This window comes from Saimiri boliviensis, chromosome 2, assembly GCF_048565385.1.
Source record: "Saimiri boliviensis isolate mSaiBol1 chromosome 2, mSaiBol1.pri, whole genome shotgun sequence".
NCBI classification, from domain to species: Eukaryota; Metazoa; Chordata; class Mammalia; order Primates; family Cebidae; genus Saimiri; species Saimiri boliviensis.
This window is the reverse complement of record NC_133450.1, coordinates 149,259,432-149,273,294: the sequence shown is the minus strand read 5'-3', so window position 1 is coordinate 149,273,294 and position 13,863 is coordinate 149,259,432. Positions and strand designations below refer to the sequence as shown.

At 33.7% G+C, this 13,863-nt stretch overlaps 1 pseudogene; it reads right to left on the bottom strand.

Moving 5' to 3' along the window:
• LOC101029067 (trafficking protein particle complex subunit 4 pseudogene) overlaps positions 1-13,000 on the bottom strand; it is a 118,323-nt pseudogene extending 105,323 nt beyond the window's left edge.
• Positions 13,001-13,863: the final 863 nt, after the last annotated feature.

Below are 13,863 nucleotides of genomic sequence, written 5' to 3'. Positions count from 1 at the left end.
AAGTTGGTCTGAGCACAGCTTCATTTTATCCTTTTAGGGAGATATGAAACATCAATCAATATGTGTAAGATGAACATTAGTTTGGTCTGGAAAGGAGGGACAACTTGAAGTGGGGAGGGGGCTTCCAGGTCATAGGAAAATAAAGGACAAATTGTTGTATTCTTTTGAGTTTCCAAATTGCCTTTCCAAGGTAGGCAATTAGATAAGTATTTATCTCCGTGAGCAGAGGGATGACTTTGAATAGAATTGGAGGCAGGTTTGCCCTATGAAGTTCCCATCTTGAACTTGACTTTTCCCTTTAGCTTTGTTATTTTGGGGCCCCAAGATTTATTTTCTTTTCACAACACTGACTTGATTACTGCAGATTTTTAGTAAGTCTTAAAATGGGCAGTATGGTTTCTACAACTTTATTCTTATCTTTCTGAATTCATTTAGCTATTCTAGTTCTTTTGCCTTTCCTTATAAATTTAGAATCAGCTTGTCTATATCTGAAAAAATTTCTGCTTAAATTTTGATAGATATTACATTAAATCCATAAAACATTTTGAAAAGAATTAGTAGCCTTAACAAGTTGAGTCTTCCAATCAATTAAAATGGAAGTGCTTTTTATATTTAGATATACATTTATTTCTTTCATAAGCATTTTGTAATTTTCAGCATCCAGATACCATACATGTTTGTTAGAATTATAACTACACATTTTTTGGAGACTGTTGTTTATATGAAATTGTGTGATATTTCATTTTTTAAGTAATTTTCAGATTCTAATTTTACATAGGTAGTGCATAATAAGATTGGTTTTCATGTATTGACCTTGTACTTGAGAGCTAGCTAAGCTGACTAGTTCTAGGAATTTGATTCTTTATAGATTCTTTGGAATTTTCTTCATAGATAATCACGTTGTCTTTGAATGGGCAATCTATCTATCTTTCTTTCTTTCTTTCTTTCTTTCTTTCTTTCTTTCTTTCTTTCTTTCTTTCTCTTTGCTATCAAGCATGCTTTTTTATTTATTTTGTTTTCCTGGGCTTATTTCCCTGGCTAACACAAGAAATATTTTTTATAATCAAATGTATGTGAACTTTCAGTTCTAGGAAAAAATAGAGTGGATCCACTTTTCCTATTATTTCTACTAAATCCAACGGAAAACTAGAGACATGATATTAAAAAAAAAATAAGGACACTCTGAAAGGTGAAGAAAAGAAGGCAGATTATGATTACTTTGTATTTTTTGGTTGAATGTATCCCAGACTACCTGCTATAGCACATGAAAACCTGCAAACACAAAAGGGTACAAAGCCCCAAGGAAAGTCTGTTCTCTCTAGCCAAAGGGCCAGGAAAAGAAAAAGCTTAACAAGACAGAAAACTTTTAGATAGTAATTGCTTTACTTTAACCAAATTCCATGAACTCCATCCCTGCCTCAATTAGTAAAGATCAAGTAGAGAGCTGAGATTTTTATGTTTATCTCATAGTAATGTGGTACCTACCTTCTTCCTTCAAGATGATCATAAAAGGCAGAGAGGGAAGGGAGGACGTTCATCCCAGCCTGATATTAAGAAGCTCCTCCTCTTTTATACACATACACAGTATGGTATCAATAAACGCTGGGAACAGTAATGAAGTGCTTTTTCATTCCATAATGGATAGTTTCTGTATCTTGATTGCAAGGGTGGTTACACTAATTTACATCTGGGATAAGAAGGGATAGAAGTAATTACATGTATTGTATTAACATCAGTTTTCTAGTTTTCATATGGTATTAGAGTTACATTAAATATAATCCTTGAGAGAAATTGAAGGGTACACACTCCTCTGCCTACTATATTTGCAATTTCCCAAACCTAAACGTATTTTAAAATAAAAAGTTAAAAAATCAAACAGAGAAAAACAATTGTCTTAATCCATTTTCTGTTGCTATAATAGAATACCACAGATTGGGTAATTTATTTAAAAAAAAAAGTTTATTTATCTCATGGTTCTGGAGGCTGGGAAGTCTAAGTGCATATGGCTAGAGTATGGTGAATAACTTCCTGCTGGTCATAATATGGAGGATTGCATCACCTGATGAGAAGGAAAGCTTGCCCTCTTAGATCTCTCTCTTCTTAGAAAGCCACCAATATTACCATAATGACTTTACACTCCAAATGTTACACTTTTTACAGAAGTTATCTCAAAAACTACAAAAGAAACCCCGTCCTTATGACCTTATCTAATTCTAATTATCTTCCAAAGCTCCATCTCCAAATTCCATTTACATACAAATATGATTTTAGGGATTAAGTGTTTAACCTAAACCATAGAAACATTGTATTTAGGAACATAATAATAGATAATAGAAAATAATTTCAAGTAAATTGTAATAAAAACTACTCAGAATTGTTTAGTACAGGTAGAGCAATATATAAAGGATAACCCATAGCCTTAAATGCTTATGAAAAAAAGAAGAATGTTTGATAAAAATGAGCTAAACTTTTATCTTAAGAAGTTAGAAAAAGATGAGCAAAATAAGTCTAAAAATCAGGTGGAAGAAAGACGATAATAAAGATAATAAAATAGACCAATAAAATAAAAAATATATGTACAGTAGAAAAAGATTAACAATGCCAAACATTGGTACTTCTAAACAAATATCAAAATTAAGAAAATTCTGTAGAGATTGGGAAAGATGAAGAAAGACAGAAAAAAAAGGAGAAAGAATAGAAATGAAAGCCACAAGAATAATTTCAAAATCAAATATTACTATAGATATTACAGATTTCATATATATTTAACAGCTAATAAAGCATTGTCATAAAAAAAAAGTTTTACAAAAACTTTTGAAGATTTGAATAAAATAAAAAACCTGTAAATTACCAAATCTAACTCTAGAAAATTAGAAAACTTAAATAGTTCAAAACCATTTAAAAAACATGTAGTACAACAAGTACAGTAATATTTTAATTGGTAGAAGGGTAGTCGCTCTAAGAATTTTCAACTCTATACTTAAAATTTATAATAAAATGTCAGGACAAAAAAATTTGTACATAAGCACACACACACAGATGTGCACACACACACCCTAACATTGCTTTTTAGTAAATTAATGAAGCATTAAGAAAAGCCTATTTCTAATCTTACTCAGAGTTTCACAATTTTCCAAAGAATAGAAACACAGGGTACATTCCTCAACTAATATTTATTTTATCTACACATCCTTGATACAGAAACCTGTGAGTGAGCTGAGATCATGCCACTGCACTCCAGCCTGGACGACAGAACAAGTTTCTGTCTCAAAAAATTAATAAATTAATAAATAAAAAAAGAAAGGATAACTGTTGGCCAAACTTTTTTTATTAGTGAGTTTCCATGCATTTCTTTGAGCAATACAACAGTGAGCTAAATCTAAATCACGTATTTGTGCACGTGTGCATACAAATTTAATTATGAAGACTAATGATATTAAAAGATCAACAAAAGTTTTCCCCTCATTTAATAGAATACCAGATAAAAATTATCATATTAACAGGTGAAAAATAGAAAAAAATCATTATCAATTAATAGTTTAAAAAATAATTGGTTAAAAACCAGAGCTGAAATTTACTTTCTCAGTCTAAAACAAAAGATATCTACAAACACGCAGAGACAAATACACTATTGTAAACATCATACTTACTGCTGAAACATGTATATTGTTTCATGATATGATATTGCTACAAAGCAGTACAAATAAATGGAAACACAATAACACAGCCACAAGACTAGAATGTCTGCAATAATCATTTCTATTCAACATTTTATTGAATATTGAAGTTAGTCCAAGAAAGAGAAGAAATGAATAAGGGATTTTAAAAAGTCAAAAATGCCATTATTCACAGATGATATTGTTGGCATATTAGTAATATTTAAAAATCTATGATAAATGAATTAAAATTAATAACTGTGTAACAAGGTTGTGGATATAAAATCAATATATAAAGCAATTATTTTTCTTCGTAGCCTTAGCAAATGAAATATTAAATTTAAAAGTTGCCACCATCTACAATTGAATTAAAAGTGTCAACTATCTGAACATAAATTCAACAACATGTGTGCAACACCTTTACAGAATTTTTTGTGTTACATTAAAGATAACCTAAATGAAGTCTCGTTGTATGAAACAGTTCACACAGAAGCAGTATTACTAGAAAACTTCTTAGAAATACAAATTTTGGGATCTCACTCAAGAGCTACTAAAACAGAAATTGTGAGGATGGGGGCTAGCAATGTATTAAGTCCTCCAGGTGATTTTTATATGATAAGAGTTACTGATCTAGATGTCTGAATACTGTTGCGTATGATACAAGCAGCATTGCTTGTCATCTTAAACTAAAAAACATGCAGAAGCCAGGCAAAAGTAAACTGTAGCCAACAATGGTAGGCAATAAAGCAATATAAATAAATGAAGGTGAACCACAGCAATATGGATGAATAGTACAAACATATTATTAAGTAAATAAAGGAAAAACAGGATAATATATTCAATTTGTTTCTATTTATATAAAGTACGGAAAGAAGCAAAATTAATCTCTCCCATTTAGGAAAGCATACATGGGTGACAGAATGAAAAAAAAGCAAGGACATGAGTTCTTACTTTTTCTTATATGTTATATTTAACAATACAATTGTCTAAAATTAAAGTTAAGAGATATAGAAATTATATAAGGGAATTCTGACACTTGCTGAAGAGACATTCTACAGGGAGAGAATAAAATAAATGGAGGAGAAACAATATTTAAAGAAATAGTAGATAATATGGTAGCATGACAGATGGAAGAAAGCAAACTGAATCCTCATACTGAAACTAGTCACTGAGAGCTTAACAGGACAAAAAGTCTCACTGACAGAAAAATAATAGTAAAAACTAAAATCAAGAAAAGTATAAAATCCTATAATCTTCCAGAAAGAGGAAAAAAACAGGTAGCTGCAAATGGATAAGGCTCAGATTGATAGATCATACTTCTTATGGACAGCCCATATGCACAAAGACAAGGGAACAATGTCCTCAGTGTTCTAAGGAAAAATGACTTTGAGTCTGGATATATCAAAAGTGTTATCCAAATCTGAATGAGAAATAAAATAGTGTCAGACATGCAAGGACATGGAATATTCACTGCCCACAGACCTTCCCTTTTAGAATCATTATAGGATGTATGCCAGGGACAGGGAATATGCCTGAAACAATTACTAAACTTAGACTTCCTCTTAAAAAGAAAAAAAAAAAAAAAGCTCTCAGAAAAGCGCAGAATAAATGAATGAATGAATGAATAATGCTCAGAGCTTGAGCCTTAACTATTAAGCTTCTAGGATTCTCAGAAGGATCCCTTTGTTTAAAATAGGGTTTCCAATGAATTTCTGCAATATTTGTTGTGGAGCATTCTGCTCATTGTACTTATTTACCATGAACTTTCTATACTAATCTGTACAGTTGACTTCTGCATGTTCGTGGCTATGATATTCTCTGATCTGATTACTGTCCCTCTATGTTTTCTATCTTAGGAGAATCACTCTATATTTCTAGTGTGTTGATTACGCTTTTGATATTTCCCATTACTTTTCGTGTATACTTAAATTTTTATATTCTTTTCTGGGAGTTTGAGAGAGCAGGAAAGTAGGTATATGTATCTAGACCATCATCTTAAGCACTATCCAAACTTTATATAGTAAGTTTCTGTAGAAGATTTTATTCAAAAAAAATTATTAAGCTGCTAATTGAAACTTGGTCAATGTAAAGAAAATTGGAGACGAGAGTATATAAATAGTTTGACATGGTAGATGCAGTAAGCTGGGACAGAATCTATATCAAATTTTAGTTCTTCCTGATGTCAGAATGTTTCCACTGGATCATCCTGAATATATGATCAAATTATATTTAGGAAAGTGTTCACCAAAGTAAAAAATAACTATAAAAAATAAAGAATTCAATATTAGGAAAGCAAATGTTAGTCATCTGTAAATATGAAAACACTACTTTCTATAATTTTCTCAGCATGCAATTGAGTTCTACCTTTAATCTGGATGCTAAGGCATAATTATACATAAAAAATTAAATTTTGAAAAATTTAATTTGTCTGTTTTGCTGAGTCTCGAACATAAAACTAAATCTAATGCAGTCCATTCTATAATTCATTTCTCCATCTGATGGTTGATAGTGATTACAATTAGCATCCACTGTTCGCTTGATGTTTCAATAGAGACACAGTGTTAAGTGCTTCCAAGAGACTTCTAAACCATTTTACAGATGAAGAAACTGCGGCCACTACAAGTTTAAAGAAAAATGTACAAAAGCACACAAATTTAGAGTCCTGTGTGGTGAGCCATTAAGCTACATTTCCTCTACATTCGTAATTATCAGTGGTGTGTTGATAAATGTTTAGCAAGAGACAGCTGGAGCTAAGGATAGGAGACATAAAAACCCTGCATTATAGTTGATTTTTGTGCTGTAAATACCACCGTAGTTGATTTTAAGACATCAACTGATGTCCATGAAAGAGGTATTGGAAAGACTGGGCAGAAGCACACCATTATACAGGTTTTCTACTATGCAGGTCAAATAGACATTAATAACCACAAGCACTAAGCAACAGTAAATGGTATCAAAATAATTAGAAATTATGAGTTCTGAGCATTTCTTACCTGTGCTTTTAATATTAATTGTAAGTTTCTATAATTTAATTTTTTATAATAGCTGTATTTACAAATCAGCCCCCAAATTTCTCAAACCATAACAATCACCTCACAAAATCTGATGTGAGTTGGCTTTGGTACAGTACAGGAGTTAGTCATGAGTGGTTTTGCTCTACCTGTAGTTTGAGGATGCAAAAAATACTCCTAGCTATAAATTGGTTTTGCTTATTAAAATAGCTGCACAGAAGGTTTATACTTGCAATCCATGCCCTTTGGGAGGGAAGCCATGTTGGTAGGCTTTTTTGAGGCCAGGAGTTCGAGACCAGTCTGGGCAATATAACAAGACTCTACAAAAAATAAAAGGGCTAACCAGGTGTGATGGCACATACCTGTGGTCCCAGCTACTCGGGAGGCTGAGGAAGGGTGATTGCTTGAGCGCAGGGAGCAATGAGCTGTGATTAAGCCACTGCACTCCAGCATGAGAGATAGAGTAAGACCTTGGAAAGAAAGAAAGAAAGAAAGAAAAGAAAGAAAAGAAAGGAAGAAAGGAAGGGAAGGAGGGAAGAAAGGAAGAAAGAAATGAAGAAATGAAGAAGGGAAGAAAGGAAGAAAAGGAAAGAAGGAAACCCTTGTACATTATATTGCTTTATCATTTTGAAGAAGATAGCTTTTTGCTTATTGGCTTGTTTTGAGGTATGGTGGATTATTTTGCTCATTTTAAAAGTCAGAACCATAGCCTATTATAGAGTGTAGAATAGTACAGTGAATTTATAATATTGAAGTATTTTGTATCATCACATATACCCATGCATGCATACAAATATGAAAAGAGCATTTCTATAAATTGATATACATGTGTGTATTTATGTTTAGATATAAGAAAAATAAATTTAGGAAAATAAGTTAAAATTTAAAAAGTATTGCCATAAAAGGTATTATTAGAAAGTATGTGAAGGTTTTGTATTTATGATACTGTATGCATCAGTACTAACTAAAGGATGAAATCTGATTCACTTGAAGTTAAATTTGAGTCTGCATCCATGGAAAGTTTAGTAATGACAATAGACAAATAGTGGTCTTAGGTTGAAAACATTTCTCTTTCACACATAGAATTCAACACAAGGTCATTGATTGTGTTCCATAAACAACCTGTTCTATTATGTATGGCTTCTACATTTTTGCCTTGAGATGGTTTTCATTCACGCTAACACTTAACGCTCATCCATCTGTAACTTCTATAGAATGTCTTATTTTACCATTGAACAGAGCAAGATAAATGATGCTTTACTAGGAGGTAAATAAGACTCTTGAATTTTTCTTACACTGAAGTAATTATTATTTGGATCAAAACTATTAAAGGTAGGTGACATTGTAATGTTAGAAAAGAACTTCCCATTTATCTCTAAATTCTACTGATGCTGTTAAATGCTTATTTAATTTGATTGCATACATATATATCTCCACAAATATATCTGTTTCAAGGCTATCATGTAAGACTAATATAACATCTAAGAATTGCTATACTTAAAAGTTAAAAAATAATTTCAATTTGCTTTTTGGGTTTGCATGTTTTCTCATAAATAATAAGTTATTTATCCTTATATCTGATTCTGATATATTTTTCTATTGCATAAAGAGTAAAAAATGTAAGAATTAAGTGGTTATCTTCATTTCACATTACATAACCTACAAGTTTGCTGCTGCAAGGAAAGAACTTGCAAGGAAATTGATTTGGGTTGTCAGATGGAAATACATGCCTGCAAAATATTAAGTTCTCCCTCACCAGAGGTATTCAAGTATAACTTCGATGACTACATATTCATTTTACAGTAGAAGGGATCCAAACGTCAGATGAGTGGAAAACAAGGAATGGGGGAGCTTAGCGATTTAAGTTAACCTTTATAATCTCTCTTACCTGTTTGATAACCTAAACTGTCTTTTCTCCCTTCTTTCACATGAAAAAAACAGCTTATAGTCATTCGGTATCCTCTCATAACAAAGTAATGTGATGTGTTTATTTGGCAATTGTATATTTATAACATCTGCCTTAATTATATTAGATTGGGGTCTGAAACTAAAGAGCTTGATGTGGTGAGAAACCCAAAGGATCAGCAGTTGAAATACTTGAATTGTTGCTCCAGCTCTACCATTAGAAACACTATGATACTGAGAAAGCTACTGGGCTTCAGGGCATTCTCTACTAAGTGGGAGAGTACTGGTCCTTTGATATCTAAGTTTGCTAGAAACTCTAAAACTATATGATGCTAATATGTGCTCTCTATCTCAATTATCTCTAAAATGTGAGATGGGTTATACTTTCTCAACTTTTGCCACTTACTATCAAAATTCACATAAAGAAAAGTGTTCCCTGTGTGAACCTCATTTGCCGATTCTTAGATTGAAGTTGAAAATCTGTTTATTGATTCAGTGCACTAGCCAATTTGAACACTAGAATCAGCTTCTTGGGAAATAGTGCCAAGAAGAGCTGAAAACCAAGTATGTCCGGCTAATCCGTCTTACAAAGTATTAGAAATGTAGTTGTAAGGAAAATGTTTTGTGGATTGTGCTATCCATCCTTTCTATTTTGCTGATGTCACACCGAGGTGTCAATTAAAGATGATATGTGCAAATCATTTAAATCCCTAAAGAGAAAAAGGAAATTGTTACCAAATATAAGGTTATGCCCAGGCAATTAAGGAAGCAATAAATGGAAATTATAAATGGCAGGTAAGCCAAGCCTATAAGAAATAATATGGGCTTCAAATCTTAGAGACTCTTTTTTTAAGTGGGCTGCTTAGATCCCAGCCTTCATGCAGAACATGTCAGTAACTGAACAGTATCTTTTAGAAACACAAGCATCAGATTCTTGGTGTGTGTTCTATATTGTTTGATATTGATAGAACTTGTTAGTCTAGAACAGACATCCCCAAACTTTTCACACAGGGGGCCAGTTCACTGTCCCTCAGACCGTTGGAGGGCCGCCACATACTGCGCTCCTCTCACTGACCACCAATGAAAGAGGTGCCCCTTCCTGAAGTGCGGCGGGGGGCCGGGTAAATGGCCTCAGGGGGCCGCATGTGGCCCGCGGGCCATAGTTTGGGGACGCCTGATCTAGAAGTATCATTTTCAAAATGTCTTATCATTGAAAAAAGTATGAAATGTTTATTTCAAGAATCAAGCATAGTATACAGGGTATGTTGAAAATATAGCTACGGGCTGGGCACAGTGGCTCAGGCCTGTAATCCCAACACTGAGAGGGCGAGATGGGCAATTACGAGATCAGGATATTGAGACTATCCTGGCTAACACGGTGAAACTCAGTCTCTAAAAATATACAAAACATAAGCTGGGTGTAGTGGCAGGCACCTGTAGCCTTAGCTACTGGGGAGGCTGAGGCAGAAAAATGGCTTAAACCTGGGAGGTGGAGGTTGCAGTGTGCCAAAATCATACCACTGCACTCCAGCCTGGGCAGCAGAGCAAGACTCCATCTCAAAAAAAAAAAGGAAACATAAATGTATACAATCATGCACTCAGACACCAACTTTCTGAGCTATATTAATGATGCTGAAACACAGTATATATACATACGTTTAAAGGAATACTATCAGAATATGAGTTCATGTTACTTCAAAGCAAAACCTTCCTTAACTTCATAAGAATCTCAAATATGTTAAGGTTGGTTTATTAGTTTCGCTGCCTCCAGATATCTTATATTTGAAAAAGAGACACAGGTGAAAAATATCAGGTATACTCTTTTCAGAGAACCAGAGGAAATCAGAATCTAAGTGATTACTCAGCCTCTACTGAGTTTTACATTGTCATCAGTGTCAGAATGTAGTCTTTGCCAGAGTAAAACCAGATGGTCCTGAGAATATCATGAGTTTAGTTTGATTTTCTTGCTACACTTATCATTTCTGCTGTAACAGTGTGATTTCTAAAGGGGTTCAGCACATTTAGAGTAGCATAGAGGTTGATATTGCTTGTTGATATAGTGGTATGATGGTGGTGGTGAACTGTAAACCTTAAAGGGAAATGCAATTTGCCTTCATTTCCTTTCACAGGAAAGTCAGAACTTAAAGACCATATCACCTAAGGAGACAAGGGAACAGAATTTAACAGTGGATATAGCGAAAGGTGTACCATTTGGGGACTGGGAGATTTAAGTGTGTCATACACTTCCCCACCTGCGTGGAATATGCCTCCTTTCCTTTCTACAGGTCATCCTTCTGTTCCATAACTCTTCTTATTCACTGTCTAGGCTAACTGTTCCTCCTATGGAATCTCACAGCACCCTGTTCTTCTCTGCCATATTGCTGATAACACTCTTTTATATCTAACACTCTTATAACTCTACTTGTCAATGTCCTTATAAAACTCAACTTTCCAGCATGGCATGGACTTGGTCCATGTATCTTTTTTGCTTGAAAAAATGCCTGATTTATTGTAGGTATGGTACAAATGTTAGTTCACTGCTTCCATTTTCCAACTCCAAATGCATAGCCAGAACCACACATTTGTTAGCACACATGGAATGTTATTTGGTCTGCCATAAATAATTAGGGTTGAGATCTGGGAAATTAAAAGGATTACTATGAATATAACATGATTTAAAATTCCAGGTATGCACCTAGAAAAACACAGGTGATAATGACAGTAATAATGACAGTGTAAATTTTGCAGTTTGTGAGCACATATATAGTGAGGCACTCAAACACATATCCTTGCTCAAGGACAATTTTGGGCCAGTAGTGGATGAGAGGGTTTTGAAAGTCTTGAAAGCCTTCAGTGGGATTAATGACCTCTGAAGTGTCTGATTCAGGCCTTAGCTACATGAAAAAACAGTGATGTAGAGTAGAGATCAGGAAAAGTGGGATCAATCCTGGTTCTGCTCTTTTGTATTTGTGTGATTTTGGGTATCTCCTGACTGCAGTCAACAGTTGGGTCTAGTTGGTTCAGATAACTCCCTTCAGCAACAGCTTAGATGTTTAGTATGAAGCAAGGATTTATGGACAAAAAGGACTAGTTGAGATAAATATGTACAATATTATAAGATATCAAATTAAATATAAAATGTTTATATTTTATATATAATATATATATATATAATATATTGTTACAGCAGCAAAATGGAATTATAAGATTTGATTGTGGTCTTAATTTATTTTTGAATAAAAGTTTGAAAAAGTAATCGGTTATAAAGATTATGGAGGATCACTAGAGAATGGAATAGTTAACCTAAAATAATGTGTATGTAATGTTGCATTTTAGATTTTGTGAAATAGCATAAAAATGCTGAATGTACAGTTCACCCTCTGTGGGAGTTAGGAGTGCTAAGCCCATTGCCCTGCTTGCAGTAAAAAATCTGCTTATAAATTTTGATTCCCCCAAAACTTAACTACTAATATCCTACTGTTGACCAGAAGCCTTACCAATAACATAACTAGCTGATTAACATATATATAATATATATAACATATAATATATATTATAATACATACATATATATTATATATGTTATAATATATAAATATAAAACTGTAGTCTAACAATAGAATAAGCTAGGGAAAAAAGAAAATGTCATTTAAAAAATTATAAGAAAAAATATAATATTCATTAAGTGGAAGTGGACTGCTATAAAGAGTTTTATCTTTATCATCTTCACATTGAATAGGCTGAAGAAGAGAAGCAGCTGGTCTTGTTTCAGATGTGGCAGAGCTGAAAGAGGTGGAGAAGGTGGAAGGGGAGGCAGGAGAGGCAGACGCATTTAGTGTAATTTTAACAGTAATATAATTTCTGTCTGACTTTTTGCTTATTCATTCCTCTAAAAATGTTTCTATATGGTACCAATCCTTGTTTTGCCATTTGCTTTCGTTTCAATGCCTGTATCATAGAAGAGTCCATGTTGTAAAAGAAGTCAAAAACAGTTTTGAGTAACAGGAATCCTTCTGACAGACTGTCTAATGTCAATTTGTTTTCTGGCACAGCTTCTTACACAACTTCTTTATCATCATCTGGCACTGGTACAAATACACTCATCTCCACCAGTACCTCTTCTGTTAATTCATATGGTGTGATGATGTCTTTAGTTTTTGAATTTCTTCAGGATCCGTATCTTGAAACCCTTCACTTCTCACCTTTTCTGCTATGTTCACAATCTCTCTCATGATTCCTTTGATTGGCTCTGTCATAATCCTGTAAAGTCATGCACAATATGTGGACAAAGTTTCTCCAGTAGAAATTTATGGTTTTGGGTTTGATGGCATTCACAGGTTTTTCAATAACAATGATGGCATCTTCAATAGTATAATTTCTATCAAGGTTTCTTTCATAGTGTTGACAATCCTTTTTATAGAGTACCATGTGCAATGAGCCATAGAGATTCTTATGATCAATTCAGGGACCTGAATTAGAGACGTTGTGTTTGGGGGTATGACCACATCAACATGTTTAGTGTTGAACTCATTGGTTCAGGATGGCCAGGAGCATTGTCCAATATCAAAAGAACTTTAAAGATCAGTCCCTTACTGACAAGGTACTTCCTGTCTTCAGAGACAAAGCATCAATGGAACCAATCCAGAAAAATGTTCTCATTGTCCAGGACTACTTTTTGTACAGCCAAAAGACTGGCAGCTTGTGTTTATCTTTGCCCTTCAAGGTTTAGAGCTTAGAAGATTTATAGATAAGGGCAGTCCTGATTATAAACCCAGCTGCTTCATCACAAAACAGTAGAGTTAGCTTATCCCTTCCTACCTTAAATCCTGGTGCTAGCTTCTCTTCCTTAGTAGTATGTGTCTTTTGTGGCTTTATTTTTCCAGAATAGGCACTTTTCATCTGCATTAAAAACTTATTCAGGCAGACATCCTTTCTCCTCCATGTTTTTCTAAATCAGGAAGCTCATCTGCTGCCTCTTGGTTACAGAGCCTGCTTTTCCTTTTATCTTGACTTTTTAAAGCTAAACCTCTTTCTGCAATTATTAAACCATCCTTTGCTGACATTAAATGCTCAGCTTTAGATCTTTTGGCTTCTTTTTGCTTTAAGTTGTTATACAATGAGTTCACTTTTTCTTGAACCATATTAGAGTCTATGAGAAGGCCTCTCTTATAGCAATTCCATGCCCCCTACCCCCACCAAGAAGCTGTATTTTCAATAATAAAAGGGTACTTTGTAAAAAGCACAAGGTTTTAGCTTGCCAGCATTGCTGCAGTGATAGCTTCATGAATTTT